The sequence below is a fragment of the Macrobrachium rosenbergii genome, chromosome 25 (assembly GCF_040412425.1).
Source record: "Macrobrachium rosenbergii isolate ZJJX-2024 chromosome 25, ASM4041242v1, whole genome shotgun sequence".
Lineage (NCBI taxonomy): Eukaryota > Metazoa > Arthropoda > Malacostraca > Decapoda > Palaemonidae > Macrobrachium > Macrobrachium rosenbergii.
In genome coordinates this window covers 37,151,948-37,166,337 of record NC_089765.1, presented here as the reverse complement: position 1 = coordinate 37,166,337, position 14,390 = coordinate 37,151,948, and the positions used below count along the sequence as shown (strand labels likewise).

The 14,390-nt window shown below is 34.4% G+C and overlaps 1 protein-coding gene across 7 annotated transcripts in view; it reads left to right on the top strand.

Moving 5' to 3' along the window:
- Window positions 1-14,390, top strand: part of Dh44 (diuretic hormone 44) — a 358,705-nt gene that overhangs the window by 198,684 nt on the left and 145,631 nt on the right. Inside the window, exon 1 of one of the 7 annotated variants that reach the window (XM_067127361.1) lies at window positions 456-662. The exons of 5 other annotated variants lie outside the window; for them this stretch is intronic. The gene's annotated coding sequence lies outside the window, so the exon portion shown is untranslated. Of the gene's footprint in view, window positions 1-455; window positions 1,315-14,390 lie in introns of those variants that run through there. One more of the 7 variants, XM_067127355.1, reaches the window with a different exon arrangement.

Sequence of the window (14,390 nt, the reverse complement as noted above, 5' to 3'; positions counted from 1 at the left end):
GCCCTCGCCCACCCACGCTAGGTGACCTGGAAGCGTTTACGTCACCAAACGCCATTCAATAACCCCTCCCCCATCTCTCTCTCTCTCTCTCTCTCTCTCTCTCTCCCCTTCTGCCTTCATACCGGAGGTCCCCATTTCTCCAAAGCGAGGCGCCCCGGAGACCTCACCTATACAGTACGTACTTGATGGTCATGGTTTGGAAATATAGCCTTCACCGGAGGATCTTTTCTCTTGAGAAAGTGTCGGCAGATTGGACAAGCGCATGAACCAATGGCTGTTTCCCAGGAGGTTGAATGAGAGGCGCACCTGATTGTGTGTTAGCCAGCCATTATCCTGAAAGGCCGAGAAAGGATTCATCATCATCACCGACTGGCAACTGGAAGTGTGTGTGTGTGCGTGTTTGTGTGGCGTGTGTGCAACGGAGTATATAAATGTGGCAGCGAGCGGGAGACGGCGTCAGCTGAGCGCTTGCTCCTCCGATCCTAACATCGAACCCCCTTGTGTGAGAGAGCGAGAGCGAAAGAGAGAGAGAAAGAGAAAGAGAGTGAGGGCGCGAAAGAAAAAGACGGAAAACACTAAATAATTGTAAGAACAAGAAGAGACGCCTTAAGGAGAGGAGAACCACTGCGCTACGTCGGGTGGCACCGCAAGTGTTGACTACGGTATTTGAAGCACTACTGACCCTCTCTCATTCACACCTCACTCGACACGTTGCTAAACCGAAAAACCCTCGACTGCTAAACACCCTCTCCATCCACCTCACACTTCTACACGCACACACTCACACACTCACCTGTAAAAGAGAAAGGAGTGAGAGCGAGAGAGAGGGATAGAGAAAGAGAGAGAGAGAGCCAGTGAGAAAGCACCTCCACCTATCCCATCTCCCTCCAGCAGCCAACCGTCTTTACAACCCAGAGCCCCGTCCACCACCTCTTCATCCTCCTCCTCCTCCTCCTCCTCCTCCTCCTCCTCCACATCCTCCTCCTCCTCCTCCTCCTCCTCCCCCTCTTTTCCTGGCACTCCTCCCTCCTCCGCCAGAACCTCCCCCATCCTCCAGCACCACCTCCTCCTTCGCTCACACTCATATACCTGAATTTCGGGCAGGCCACATCTCTTTCTGACAGGCGCGCACACACACACACGTGCAAATCGCTGTCGTCGCCGCCCCGTCGCACGACGTCGTCACCCTTTTGAGCTCCCTCCCCCAAAAATAAATAAAACCACACTGACCCGTCCTCGTGTTTAACTGTGCTTTCACACGGGGAATTACCACTTGTTCGCTTGCCTTCCGTTGTCGCTGTTTGTTCCTGCAAGGTGAGTTAGAGCTGCTTTATTTTTGTTTGGCTTTGTGCAGGCATTTACACAACTTAGTTCCTCCTCTTCACTCGAGTTCTTTTGCTGTGCGTGTTCTTATCTTGTGCTCAAACAGTTACGCAAGGTTCGGGAGTTTTTCTGACATTTTGCAGTCGTGTAGGTAACTTCAGTCGAGTTTGTTTTTTGTGTTCTTGTGTTTAAACAGTTTTTCAAGCATGGACAGTTTTTTTTAATCTTAGAGAATCTGTATTCTGCAGAAGTGGATGTGGTGTAACGAAAAAGGGAACCTTATCGCCTTAGATATCTTCATTTTTCTTCAGTCTAGATTCTTATTACATTGTTCTTAAGCAGTTATGCCAAGTTATAAAAAATAAGGAAAAAGTTTGAGGGTGAGAAGCTTTTAGTGGGTGAAGAAGGGAACCTTATCGTTTATGGCTTCCGTCCACAGGTGGTTAATGATAGTTATCATACCCCCTAGCAAAACTGTTGTTTAGCTGTTGAAATTTTAGATATAACTTTTTTTTTTGTATCTTTTATGTGACCATTCGCCTCCGATCATTTTGAAGTTTAGTTCATGAAATAAAACGGAGCTGTTATCAGTAGAATAGAAAATTTCGTGCATATTTTGAAAACAAAATCCAAAGTGTTTACTGGATTTGTTTACTCCTAAGATGCTGTAGTTTCCAGGGAATTATTCAGAGACTTAGCTTTCTGTCCTCTTCACGGATTTTTTCTTTTTCGGTTTCAGTTGCTTTAGCCTATTTTTCCAGCATTTCGGCAAGTTATAAATGGTGGATGTTATCGTATGTTTATTCAGCTGAAGGATCCGAGTCTCTCTCTCTCTCTCTCTCTCTCTCTCTCTCTCTCTCTCTCTCTCTCTCTCTCTCTCTCTCTCTCTGCTTTTATCCTCATTTCCAGATCATTTTTGCCCTTAAAATATTTGTAATTTCTATTTATCTTTCTTTTTCTTAGGTTCAAATAAATAACGTAGTTGAATATCTCGTGTTCACAGATAGACTGATACACGCGTACTGATAACCAATATATATATATATATATATATATATATATATATATATATATATATATATATATATATATATATATATATATATATATATATATGTATGTATGTGTGTATATATATATACACACATAGTGATATACATGCATACCTACACGTTTACCTTAGGAATAATATACACCCAAAATGGAATTAAAAATGATAAGAGTACGTACCTCATTTTAATTTTAAAGTTTGCTCGTGGGATACATTGACTTAATCCAGTTAGCCCTCTAGAGAGGTATGGGTCCGAATCCTGCTTAAAAAAGATCAACCTTCGGTAGTAAGTTATTCCCAAGGAACCTGGTATTCCATATTCACAGGCTGTTTGTGGTTTGCTATGTTAGTGTTAAAATGTCTTCGGGAAAAGTAATATATATATATATATATATATATGTAAACAGCGTATATGGGCAATGTCCATATCCGTATATGTATATTTTTGTGTGTATATATATTTTATGTGTATTTATATGTATATATATGGAAGTATACATATATTTATTTATTTATGTACGCATTTATTGTATTGAAAATATGTACTTAAACTTGAAAGCGTTTTCAAAACCTAACCCAATTTCCTGTTTATACAGAAACGCTGAGATATGAAATCTGTGAAATCTTGGCTCCGTAACTGGATGCAAAAAAGTCCTCAGTTCTTTGAAAGCAGGCCGTTTGTATTCTTGCAAAGGAGAACCGGGCAGTTTAGAAGTAAGTGGAAGGAGATGCTCAAACCATGGTAATAAATTCTTATGTTCTCCTTCCGAAGTGTAACGGATGTCGGGTGGATGCCCCTGTCGGAATTTGCATTGCAACATTTAATATTGCTGCGGTTCTCTGATTCGTGGAAGGTGATTTTATATATTATATTTATCATATATACTTTTATTATATATATATATATATATATATATATATATATATATATATATATATATATATATATATATATATATATATATATATATATATATGTGTGTGTGTGTGTTTGTATGTACGTGTACCAGTTCCGTAAAAAGTAAGGCGCTTTATAAAATAATAAATTTACCATTAAATCGAAATCACGGTATATCAAGTACATTACAGTGCCCTCCATTTTCTTGTTAGAAATTGTGGTAGTTAAACATGAACTGCCTTACCCGTAGACTATGAGTTGCGCATAGATGCTCTACTCTGCTTTATATTGTAGTAGGATATAATGTTTGCGCCGTGTGTCGGACTGGTATGCTTAGGTACCTTGCGGTGTATCTACAGAGACTTTTATTATTATATTATGTCATTACCACAGTTCAAACGGAAAAATTTTGTTAATATGTAATTCTCTGTTTGTTTTGTGTGAGCAAGGTAAAATAAACATTTCGTGAATGGTAGCATTAAATATAAAATGGGACTTATGTGGAAGTTGACGAAATGGGTCACGTCATTTCAATTCCTTGTTGAGAGAAAAATGGAGCAGTGCAGCGACCTCTGTTATGTATTTTTTTTCGAGCCACTTCATCCTCTTGGTTAAATTGTATCTACTTTTCAGACATTCACGCCCTAGAAATTAAACCTTACGGGAAAACATTTTCGATCATTTTTTAGTCTCAGAGTTATTCTGAGTCTTCATTTCAAGCTTGGGAAGAAGAGCGGTGTGATGTGAAAAATTGTAAAAATTATTATTATTATTATTATTATTATTATTATTATTATTATTATTATTATTATTATAAATAAAAAACATCGAGTCAACGCAGTACTCGGTGAGCGACGATTATTAGTGACCAAAGTCTTTGATGATGATGGCTATTATTATTATTATTATTATTATTATTATTATTATTATTATTATTATTCAACCATGTTTCCTTTCTCCTGAAAGGGGTTTAAATCAGAAACTGGTTTTCCTCGCTATTAACAAACCAAAAAAACCTTATTTCTGCAAGACCTCGTCTAGTTTGCTTATAACTGTTGGGTCGAAGTTGTTGAGTGACGAGAAACTTTAAAACCAGACCTAAAAAATCATGGAAGTTTGGCGAGTACCAGCTTCAGCTTTTAGCAGGTCAAATTTTAAGGGAAAAAATATACTGGCTTTTGTAGAACATTAAGGATATTGCGACTGCTGACTAGTGTGACGTTGATTGTTGTAGGAAATACGTCGGTACATATGTGTCTAATTGTTTTTGATTAACTCGTGTAACGTACACACACACACACACACACACACACACATATATATATATATATATATATATATATATATATATATATATATATATATATATATATATATATGCATGTGTGTGTGTGTATAAAACGTATGTAAGATGACTTTCCCCAAATGAACAAGTCTTCACTTGTTATAATGGCAAAATTTAATGAAAAGTACAGTAAGATAGCTTACTTGCTAAATTTGTAATCAATAGTTTATTATTTCAAAGGGACTTACACAAAAATCATCTTTCAGTCTTTGATACGAAACGATAGATATTTGAAGAACTAGTAACAAAGATAGATAAACAACAAAGAAAATAAATTAACATTCTAAGCCTAACCTTCATATAAAATAAAAAATCGAATCTTTCTAATACAAAACAGTGGGAATTGTGACTTCCAAGGAAAGTAATTAAGAATAAACATATAACTAAACAAGATTCTGTTTAAAGTTTTTTTAGGTTTTTTTCAAAGTTTGCAACAAGTTTCGTTTTGGGAATTTAGCTGATGGTTGAATTCTTTTATGCGCGTAATCTCAATCATCCTCTGTCTTCCTTTATAGTTTCAAATTCTGGTTGATTCACCGAGGTCTCCTTTTGATATTCTGTTTATTCCATGCCGGTCACTTCTGCGTTTCTTAATGGAACCAGACTGGACATGAATGCGGAATGTGTAGTATATCCAATAAAATATTGAGTGGCATGCCATCCATTCTGATAAGAAGTGTTCTGATGTCATACATGATGACAGTCTCGTTCGGTATTACCTTCTCTATTGGTCTGGATGGATTGATTTTTCAGGTTCTTATTTTTGTAATATTTTTATGTTTTATTTGGTGGTTTTCGGCAGCAGGCTGCTCGTTCTTTTTATGATGTTGTGCAGTTGTTTTTCCTCTACTTTAATGTTACAATATATTTTTGCCTTCTGAATATTTCAACTGAATACTGAGTAAAGCATCACACACCCCAAAAAATTATATATTGTGAAATATTGATAAAATCTCTCTCTCTCTCTCTCTCTCTCTCTCTCTCTCTCTCTCTCTCTCTCTCTCTCTCTCTCTCCCCACATATGGATGCTTCCATCCATTCATCACTCAGTGACGCCTCGTATCTTTTCTTTCCCTCACCCTCACGTTCCCTTCCCGTTTCTCCCTGTTATTCTTTTCCTGATTTTCTTACGCATCTGTCTTTATCTCTCGTGCTTTTGTTCTGTTCGCTTATCTTTGTATTGTGAAAGGATGTTTAGATATTTCATAGGGGTCTTTTTACAGTATATATCAGTGCGCTTTATATCTGTGTGTTGAGTTTTGGCAACTTAGATATTTATGGCCATTTCAGTTTAGTATGAATTTTGAACATATAAAATCAACTAGTCACGGGGCAGAGATTCACGTAATTCACTTACTAAAATGGGCACTGGTGTGTCGGCTGCTTAAAAATTTGGAATCAAGAGTGTAACGGTCTGCGTGAGAAGTGATCAAATTGAGGACTGTTACATTTGAAAGATTTATTAGCATTTATGTGACTAAGTTCAAGTCTGCGTTTTATTTTTATTTTCCGATCTTCAGCTTTGTCTTTCAGCTTCAGTTTTCATAGAAATATCATTGTCGCCGCTTCTTCTTATAAATACAAGTTAGCAGCTATGAATAATCAGCTTCAGATGTCAAACGTATTGCTTTGAACGGTTTCAAATCAATTTTATACTACTGTGCTTGATGGATGATTAATAGCTCGTGTAATATTTGAGTACAAATCTTTCAGTTATTATGAACTCTTTTAATTATGTGTTTTTACTCTGTATCTTCGTATTATACGCTTGCAAATTTTCTCGCTCTCCCACACACCCACATTCACATATAATAATCTTTCTGTGGTAAGTAAAAAGAAATGATATCGCAAACATTTCGTATCTTATGGCGGATTATATAAATCTGCTTATCCTAAATTCCAGATTATTTAAAATTTGTTCTCTCTTTTTCGGGGTTGGAAGGTCTTATGAATATTTGGTGAAATGAATATTTTCCACTTTTTTCCTCAATATTTTGCTCGTGAAAAATCGTATACAGGTCGAAGGTCTTCGTTACTTTGCTACAGAATGGGATGCTTTGATTTCTTGTCTACCGAGAGAAACGTTTCATTTTCATCTTTTAGCTAATCACTGGTTTTTATTAACCCTTTCATGTTTTTTTTTATCTATTTAAAAGTTTTTTTTTTATCTTTTGCTTTCCTTTGGTAACCAGTGCCCTTTTTATCTTTTTTTTTATTTCAACGTAAGTTTTCCTTTGCTGTCTTTTAGATAAAAGTGTTTTCTTCCGATTTGAAAGTTGTATATTTTTTCATCCTTACATAAGCGATGATTTTTTCCAAGTTAAGCGTGTTTATTTTTCTTCGCTTTAAGTAACCATGATTTTTTGTTATTTAAGTGTATTTTATTCTTCTATGCTTTTCATGTTTCTTCTTTCATCTTTCCTTCTTTGAGGTGTGTTTTTCGCTTCCTTTTTGACTTTTATATTTTCTGGTTTAATTTTCTTCAGATCTGGCTATACTTTTTTTGTTTTTACATGAAAACGAAATATCGTGCTCATAAGAAACGCTTCAATCGAGCCAGACCTGAAGGGGAATGAAGCTGGAGAATATAAGAGACATAAAGGAAGAGAAAAACCGACCTCAAAGAAGGAAAGATGGCTCCAAGAAAAAAAGTAGAATCAGGATGAATGATTAATTTATGAATTTGAGGTCAGTATTCTCACGAAGAGAGGGAGAGATAGAGGGAGAATTTTCAATCATATATGATAATGTTGCGGTCCCTCGAGCGTTGAAAATGTAAATGCTCATTTTTGCAGAACATGCGAGAACTAGGGGGTTCCAAATTTCTGTGATGAAGTAAATGAGTTTGTTAATCATCATAATCTAGGAAACTCGGAAGAAACACTCTTCAGTTTTTAAAATCCACAAATATTTTGTATTTTATGAAGTTTTTCCTTTTGCTTGGGATACCAAAGATTTCTCAAAATATGGAACTCGCTTAACTTTCGTAGATTCTCTCTTTGAAGGGGTTGAGTTAGACTTTGATTCCGAAGCCTTTGGAAAATTTCCTACTGATACTTTAAAGGTTTAACATACCACATTGTAATGGAAATCTTGTAAGAAAATTGTTGGGTAATGTCATACTTAACGATTTCGTTATCTCTTTTAACTGACAACTCATTTTGACCGTCTTCTAGACATATTGAGACTAAAATAAATTTATTTAGGTTTTAATTACGTTGTGATGTGCATTTTGTTGGAATGTTTTCTTGATATCTTTGTTCGTTATCCATTATTTATATGGTAATTTTTTGTTGGTTAATAAAAGACCCCTCTCGTGTATTGTCCAAACATTTCAGGCTAAAATCTATTGTGAATGCTTTCTAAGTCTTACCGTGAATCTCATCTAATTCAGTATCGTACAATAAAAGTGCACCTTTTATTATTTTTCTAGAAGCGAATCTATAAGAATAAATGAAGGGTACATCTTATTCTTATTTTTAAAACTTACTAGTACTAATGCAAGGGAAATACGTGGCCTTAACCATTTTGTACACTTACTTCAAACGCATTACCTGGAAAATGAGCCGTCGATTTTACTATTACACATCGTCCTCTTTATGACTTTGGTGCTTGTCCGATAATTAAAGAAACGAGTAACATAACTAGAAGTAACAGTAAGTCCTTTTAAAATACTGCTGAAATATATTTATCTATCTAGAATATAAATTGATTCTATATCTAAATATAGTATATATATAATATATATATACTATATTTAGATATACTGTATATATATATATATATATATATATATATATATATATATATATATATATATACGTATATATAAAGGTAAATAGATAGATAGAAGCATACAGACATATATATATATATATATATATATATATATATATATATATATATATATATATATATATATATATATATATGTATATATTACGTGTTACCTTAAATCAGAGCATGGATCAATCTATTACTGAAGTCTGTTAAAGCTGGAATGTATGCCGGTGTATATTACTAGTCATAAAATCCCCGGTAATGAATGAAAATGCATTGACTTCCATGTGCTAAAAATAGAATGGAAATACCGCATTGCAACATTAAACATCAAATCCTACAGCATAATGGACCAACTGATCGGTATGTTATTTCATTGGAAGTACTTTTTTGTTTATATTCTTACGAAGCATTTAGATAGAGCCGTCCTCTTGACTCTTTCAGTTATTAACCCTTAGCAGCCTGGGCACGTCCTGACTGATAGCGAAACCTATTTAATTTGTTTCTTTTAGATTTCTCGTTTGCTCACACTGTTCATAGATTTAATCGTTTGCTGACTGTGAAGAGCATAGTGTTTTGAATCGTTACACTTGTAAGGTATTTTTCATAGAAGTCGTGTTCATAATTAACGTTTTATGCAGCTATAAAGATTTCATTATGTTTATATATATATATATATATATATATATATATATATATATATATATATATATATATATATATATATATATATATATATATATATATATATATATTATATTTGGATAGTAAATTTTAAGTCAGTCACCTTTGTTCGACCCAATAACGCATAGAATGAAATCGCAGCAGGATGCTCAAGTTATTCCCCAAGTAAAGCGACTTTGATATGAAGACTTCGATATTAATCATGTATGTTAGGATATAGTAGAAGAAAGTATAAAAATGTCTTGTTCAAAGTTAGTGACATCTTCATAGCCATTGCATCCAGGGCCGCGTGACGCAAAAAGCCTGTGAAAATTTCAGTACTCATGTCTTTCCTGTGCCTCGCCTTCAGTCTTCTCCATTTCGCCATTCATATCAAGCCTCAGTTCTCATATTTCTGATCCAAGTAGATCTGAATCTCCACCTCTTCCGGTACACACACAGTCGCAGCTGACACAGTCATGTATTATTCTCCAGGTGTTGTGTGTGTGTGTCTCTGTGTAAGTATGTATGCATGTGAAAATGCTTAAATTGCAAAGGATAATTAACCGAGAATTTTTTTCCTTAAATGTGTATGTATACCCTAACTACATGAAGGCGCTGGGGAAAGTTAATTTTATTTTACTTTATATTTTTGTGTATGCTGTTTATTTTCATCTTATATTGAGAGTTATTATGTAGCCTAATTGAGTTAAAAGTTTCGGGAATGTTATTCGAATGAGAGAATGTAACGTTACCGAGAAGCATTTAAATTGATATGTTGCTGATTGCGGCAAATCACAAATCTGTTTATTTTGATATTCTGAAAGGCAGCATGAGCTGCTATTGTTTGAGTATCATTGATTGCAAAGAGCTTTTTCAAATCGTTTATTTCGCCCTATTTCATGTTCACGCAGCGGAAGTGCGCTGTCTTCGTGTTCTATGCCCTTCTGCCTTATTGTTGTTTATTTATTTGCCTTTTATTTATTACATCATATATGTATATTCTTTCATTGTACTTTTCGTTCCGTGCTTTCCCTCTATTCTGCATAAAATTGTCATGTCTGTTAAAGACGTTATTGACTTGTTTCGTTAAAGAGCAACGGCTGTGTTGATTCAACAATGATAAAGCCAGATAATGTCAGTTTCGTCATTTTCACGATGGACGGGGGACATTTATATGTTTGTCTTATCTTGTAGATGCTACCTAATTTTTTTTAAATCACATTGAAACGATAATTCATCTAAATTTTAGCTTTGGGGAAGTGCTCTTTCCATATTTAAGGGTATATCCCAAAAGCTGAAGACAGTATTTTACAGGTTACTTCTGTGTAACATATGAAATTTGTAAAACATTACCATTACACACACACATACACACAAAGATTTCTTTTTATTCCAATAATAATAATATTCAAAGTCCAAGTAATATTTTAGACAAACAGTTAGATGAGCTTTTCCTACCATTGGTGTTCTCGAGAATTTCCATTTACTTAGAATAGTCGGCGACGCTCTTGGATGCCATTATAAAAGTAAAAAGATCGCTCCTCATTAATACTTTTTGTTTCGTCTCTCTCAAAACATTAAAAGAAATATATCGCTGATGTTGAAGTTTCTGGAATTTCAGTAACTTTCAGGTTTTTAAGCTGTTGGGTGCTTTGGGATTTAGACCTTTGGTAATTAGGTTTGCTGATCGTTTCAAGACCTCTTTTTTTTATTACTGGAAAGAAGTGAACATCTTTTACTGACTTGGCTTAATGTCCTTGGGTGATTTTTCTTGCTTGCACCTAAAAGTAGTTTTTAATCGTTCAGGTTTAGAATAATTGTTCAGAATAGTTCATATTAGTTATATTAGTTGTCCTGGCAGTCCTTGTAGTGCTGCTGATGATGTAGATGACAGGCAATAAAAAAGCTCGGTTTATGAAAGTAAATTGTTGAGACTAAAATGATTTACACTTTATTTTCCAAGTGAAGAAGCCTTAATTATATCGAACCTTTTATCGTCTTGGAAGATGTAAAAGTATTATGTAGCCAAAAAGAACTTCTAGTTTTTCCTCTTGAGAGAGCGGAGGGAATTCCATTGCTTAAGGTGCGTTGGAAGTACTTGTAGATGTTATTGTAGGTAGCCGTAAATGAAGGTTTTAGTGTACCAGTATGAACATAGAAGAATCATGTAATGAAGTAATATCCTCTTCGCACAGAGGTTTTTGGTAATGTTGATCATTATTATTATTATTATTATTATTATTATTATTATTATTATTATTTTATTATTATTATTATTATTATTATTATCATCATCATCATCGTTGTTGTTGTTGTTGATGTTATTGTTGTTGTTATTATTATTATGCTGTTACAAATAGTGCATCTTGCAAAGGCATACTTGAAATACCTTCTTGTTGATGGGGACAGTTAAGCTTAAGATTTATGTATTTGGAAATATTCCCTTTTTAAGCAAAGATGAAGCCAAAACCATATGCTTAGCGAGCAGGATAATTAGGATTTTTCTGTCCGGTTAACATGAGTGATTACTCTCAGGTGAGGAATTTAGACTTCAGATGTTTGTGAGCACGAAGTTGAAGGCACTTCTTTTCCGCACATAGGTAGGTGCTATATGTATGTATATATATATATAATACATATATATATATATATATATATATATATATATATATATATTATATATATATATATATATGTACGTATGTATATATACTATATATATAGGTATATGTATATTTATGTATGTATATAAATATACACATATGTATATATATATATGTGTGTGTGTGTGTGTAAGATAGATGTAAGAAAGGCTCAAAATACTTAGAATTTGTTCATTGCAGAGTCAAAGCCTCGTTGGTCAACTGATGCAGTGTATATTTATTTTCATGTTTTCCATTATATATTCGCAAAATTTGTGACAGAGTAAGACGCCTAAATACAAGCCATTCTTTGTTGTTTTTCTTCTTGTTCATTTGACCAGGCCGGCAGGACTTCTTCTTTCGTAGTTTCCAGAAGCATCGACGTTTGTCTGTCCGTATCAGGCTGGAACGAAATTTGAAGAAAATATAACGAATTTGTCGATGAAACAAGTTAAGATCTTCAAAAAATGTTTGCGTGGTTTGCGCACCCTGTTGTTTATGTCTTGCGTTCTTATGTATAATAATTTATAATGTAGTTATGAAGAATTTGATTCTGGTGCGTAAATATTGTTAGTACAAGAGAATATGAATTTCACAATCATTCTCTAGTGACGAATGGGCTATATTTGAATACCGGTTCTTCCAGTAAGAAGTGGGTGATAAACTTTATTTCATGTTAATGTTAAGTAATACTTGTTTTAAATTCATGTAAGTGTGGTGTAACAAAGATACGTAATTACTCAGACCTTATGGGATACAAAGACCAGATTAACGCCCCATTAAGTCTAATTGTCGTAACTATTAAGAGATTATGTTGCTCATACGTCAGTCTATTCTGTGATTACAGGATTACAACAGAAGAAGACATCGATATGTGTTTTTCAGCGTAGTTATATATATATATATATATATATATATATATATATATATATATATATATATATATATATATATATATATATATATATATATATATATATATGTATATATATATATATATATATATATATATATATATATATATATATATATATATATAATGCATAATGTACTCTTAATTTCTTAAAATGATTTGCCGTTTCCTTTTGAAAGTGGTAACTACTGAAAAAAACAAGATAATATTTTCTACCACCTTAGCTTTTCAACTGCTGAATCAGAGATAACCCTCTTTGCAGACAACTTTGCAGGACATCAGCTTACTTTTTGCGTACGTGAAATTTCAGATTTTAGAACGGTAGGCTCAGTAAATGCCACGTATAACGATTACAGCTTACCCTGTAATTATAACAGCGTCAGGCTGCTTTTTTAATTCTGTTGAAAGAGAGTTCTGGTTTGTGTGCTCTTTTTGCATTTCGGGAATTCATAGAATTTATGTATATAAAGACATCTTATTTGAACAGCAACATATATGAACCAGTTAAGGCGCACAACGTTAATTCGGACACCTCTGAGGAGAGCGACAGCAAGCAAGGTTTTTCTTTGACAGAAGCACCTTTTGCATCCATTCGCAAGCGTTCCTCTGACTTCATCAAAAGAAGAGAAAAAGTTTAGAAGTCCACAATTCTCGGGGGCCGATTTTTATGCTTTTCGCTTTCATTGTGGGTTTGATGTCTTATACCGCAACGTCGGTTTTTCTCTCTTGACGCTCTTTTTCGTACGTTTTCAGTCTTACTTTGTAATTAAAGCTTTTGCAGACCCTCGGCTCGTTATTGGAAACCCATGATGAGGCCTTCCCACGGTCTCTACCTGGGGAAACCAAAATGAAAATCGCTAGCGAGTAAAGACATCTTTCATTTACACCTGAAGAGTAGCGCTCTCTCTCTCTCTCTCTCTCTCTCTCTCTCTCTCTCTCTCTCTCTCTCTCTCTCTCTCTCAAACAATTTTAATCCTGTCTCATCCCGTATAATTTTCATTTTATTTAAACCCGAGATGTAACACTTTTTCTCATTGTGTGTGTGTATATATATACATGTGTGTATATATATCACTATTTCTTTCATTTAGGTTTATTTTTAAGCCAGTGCTTCATAATCTTCATTTGCACCTCAAAGTAACGCTCCTTTCCCCCCCCCCACCTTCCTTTCTCTCACCCTCTCTCTATCTGGGTTCATATTTGATGTGCATGCCTTTAATTTTAGAAGGACGAAGAGTAACTTTGCATAACTTGTTAAGAAATAACTAATTCAGAACATTGCCTCCAGATGTAAGTTATTCACTTTTCTCAGATCAGCCCGTTATTTGACTCTTGGAGAAACTAGACGTTAACACTGAACTTGAATGCCTTAATATTTTTATTACTTGCAGCTCTTATAATAAAAAAATTTAGCATTCTGAGTTACCGAGCAATATGCAAAGTTAAATTCATCTACTGTATTAGGTAGTTTTTGTTGTTTTCAAAATATCTTCAAATATTGATCTAATTTGCGAATCGTTAGAACCTTGATTGTTAGATTTTATGCCATGTGTAAAACCTTCCGAAGCTTGAATTAAAACTTTGAGTATATCATTCTTTAGGATCTTGCCTCCCTGTTCTTAACCAGCGACATAAGGATGGCACCGTGATTTAAAATCAATCTATACCAAACTGTAAAAGCCACTTAGAACCTTTCACGCCATACTGTTGGCGTATCTGCAAGCTCGTACACCCTATTTTGCAGATCCTCCAGATCTCCTACTCACTTCTTA